Raw genomic sequence first — 3217 nt, forward strand, 5'->3', positions numbered from 1 at the left:
GCCCTGGGACCCCGCCCTCCGCGTGCGACAGGCTGCCGAGGGCTTTATCCAAGGACCTGGAGCTTGGCAGCACTGCACGCGGGGAAAGAGAGCTTTGGGGTCGGGCGCTCCGCCCCGCTGGGCAAGACGCGAGGGCGTTCGGTCCGAGGCAGTCTCGCGGGCGGCGGCACAACCGGCGTCCCCCAACTGCTTGCGTACGGCCCCGAAGAAAAGTCCGATAGCCCTGTATTCCTCTTGGACATACTGAAGCATCAGCAGACGGCAGAATGTATTCTAGCACCGAGCACCACCGGGAAACAAACTAAAACTCAGTTCACCACTACATACTACTCAAAAGCAGATTTCTATTTCCTTAAGGGGAAACGTATTCTTGCCCTAATCATCTCTGTAAAATTACAGAGATGATCCAATTCCCACTGTTACCCGCAAACTAATTTTCCTTCGGTTCCATGCTATGACCCGTTAGAGGGACGGAGGGAGGAGGATACCAAACCGCACCCTGCGGTCAGTTTGCACGCAGATGCTGCGCACTTACTGCACTTCGGGCTCCCAAGTGGGGAGTGAGCGGCCAGCCCTCCCCGCCAGAGGCTGAGCGGGCTGGGCTTCGCTGTGTGCCAGACGCAAGGCGGCGGGAAGCTGAGTGCCCCGGGGCTGGGCTGGCGGCTGGGGTGAGAGGGCCGGGGGCCTGCGGGCCTGGACTCCAAGAGGCAATGGCGAGGCTGGCACGTGGGCCCTTGCGAGGTGCCCCGGTGGGTGAGATGGCTGGTGCAGAGGGACGGCGCGTGCCTGCCTTTGTTATATAGGGTACTGGCGGGCTTCACCAGAAAAGCAGCGCCGGGGACTTTACTGCTGGACTTGGCCCCCTGATGGTGAGGTGGACTGAAGTCCCTCTGCAGGCCACGGGGAAGGCAGAGCCGGGACTCGAGCAGAGCACGTCAGTCCGTCCTGTGGAATGCTGTCTTCCAGACAAGCCTCAGCCTTGCTCACAGGCCTCTCATGCCATCGACGAGGCCCACTCATTATCGAGGGTTATGTCCTTTACCGAAAGTCAGCTGGCTGCAGGTGAGAGCCCAGCTCTGACGCACCGTCATGGGAACACCTAGATTGGTGTGGGGTCTGTTAAAGTAAGTTTATTATTATTATTATTATTATTATTTTTGAGACAAGGTCTTGCTGTGTAATTGAACCTGGTCTTGAACTCACTATGTAGCCCAGGCTGGCCTCAAACTTGCACTGATCTCCTGCCTCAGCCTCCCGAGTGCTGCGATTACAGGCGTGTGCCACCATGCCTGGTGTGCTAAAGTAAATCAAAATGGAGATAGCTTTGAAGAATATCCAAGCAGACAAAACCAGTCAGGCTGTAAAGTACCTTACGCTTGCTCAATTTTCAAACATCAGTGACCCTTAAGCTATTTCTTATAAATGCCTAAATGAAGGAAAAACAACTCAAGATCAGCCAGTGAGAAGTAGCTCGCAGACGTATAATTACAGAACTAAGGACTTCCTATATGGTTGACTAAATAAGGACACTTGATAACTGTTAGCAAATATTTGCTTTGCTTTACTTTTGCATTCACTCCAATCATCCAACATATATTAAGAAAAAACAAACAAAACCCAAACCTCCCCCAAACCTCAGTGAAGTAGTTCCAACTATAAAAAAAGACCACAAAGTAGAAATTAAGAACTCAGGATGAAAATAACTAGACAAAAGAAGATGACCAGTTATCAACTGGACATCATGGCCTGGGGGAAGTTGAGAAATAAATGGAAGGAAAGAGAAATCCACTTCAAAAGTGGAAAATTCTGCTGTGAAGGTCACTGAAAAACTAAGCACTCCCTTCTGTATTATCACCATTCTGAATCTGTACCTTTAAGTATATTTGTTCTACTTTATAAATTGGTAAATTATATATAACTATTAGCAATGCAACTGATTTTATCCATATATTATCTCTTTTTTTTGGTGGTACTGGGGATCAAACTCAGGACCTTGTGCTTGCCAAGCAGGCATGTGTACAGCTGAGCTATATCCCTGGCCCTATCCATACATATTCAGGTTAAAATTCTTTCTTGTGGAAGGAACAGCTGATGGTAATAGGCAGCATGATGGCCTTCAAAAATGTTGACATCCTGCTGGGTGTGGTGGTGCATGCCTGTAATCCCAGCACTCAGAAGGCTGATACAGGAAGATCCTTGTGAGTTTGAGGTAACCCTGGGCTACACAGTGAGTTCAAGGCCAGCCTGAACTACATAGTGAGAGCCGGTTTCAAAGAACTAAGAAAAAAAAAAAGATGTTCACATCTTAATTCCTGTAACCCTCAAATATGTTATTTTACATGCCAAAAGAAACAGTGTGGTGTGATTAAATTAGGGATCTTGAGATGAGGTGATCCTTTGTCTAGATGGCTCCAGAGTAATTACAAAGGGACTTACAAAAGGGAGACAGGAGGGTTAAGTGTAAGAGAAGCAGGTATTATGGTTTAGATCTAAAATGGTCCCTAAAGCCTCAAGTGTCATGGCGGCGCTCTAGTTGACTTGCTGTTAGGAGGTGGAGTCTAGTGGAAGGGGCGGGTCTTGGGGGCGTGTGACCCGGAAGGGTTTGTGTCCCTGACTCTTTTGCCCTTTGCTTCCCAGCTGCCACGTTCTGAGCAGATTTCTTCTGCCAGACCCTTGCACTGTGCCTTCCTGCCTTGGAGCCAGCCAACTCTGAACTGAAAAACGTGAGCTCAAGTAAAGCTCTCCTTCAAGTTGTGGCTTCATAACCAGGACTGGGGGTGCCACCACGGAAGGGAGACTGGAGGAGGCATGCCACAGAATGCGGGCAGCCTCTAGGGACTGGAAGAAAACAAGAGAATAAATTCTGTGCTAGAACCTCCAGAGGGAGGGGGTCGACCTCTTTTAGATATCCGACCTGTAGAAGAGCAAACTGATAAATTTGCTGTTTTAAGCCACTCAATTCGTGATAATTTCATTTCTTTTCTTTTTTCTTTCTTTCTTTCTTTCTTTCTTTCTTTCTTTCTTTCTTTCTCTCTTTCTCTCTTTCTCTCTTTCTCTCTTTCTCTCTTTCTCTCTTTCTCTCTTTCTCTCTTTCTCTTTCTCTCTCTCTCTCTCTCTCTCTCTCTCTCTCTCTCTCTCTCTCTCTCTCTCTCTCTTCCTTTTTAATCAAGAATCAAACTCATGACCTCATGCCTGCCAGGCAGGTGCTGTGCCACTG

General features: G+C 48.4%; 1 long non-coding RNA gene across 1 annotated transcript in view; it reads left to right on the forward strand.

The window, feature by feature from the left end:
• LOC106147559 overlaps positions 1 to 2965 on the forward strand; it is an 18300-nt gene extending 15335 nt beyond the window's left edge. Inside the window, exon 3 of the long non-coding RNA XR_001232491.1 lies at positions 2638 to 2965. This is a non-coding gene — a long non-coding RNA (uncharacterized LOC106147559). The remainder of the gene's footprint in view (positions 1 to 2637) is intronic.
• Positions 2966 to 3217: the final 252 nt, after the last annotated feature.

The sequence above is a fragment of the Chinchilla lanigera genome, unplaced genomic scaffold (genome assembly GCF_000276665.1).
Source record: "Chinchilla lanigera isolate Chin_1 unplaced genomic scaffold, ChiLan1.0 scaffold00007, whole genome shotgun sequence".
Classification (NCBI taxonomy): domain Eukaryota; kingdom Metazoa; phylum Chordata; class Mammalia; order Rodentia; family Chinchillidae; genus Chinchilla; species Chinchilla lanigera.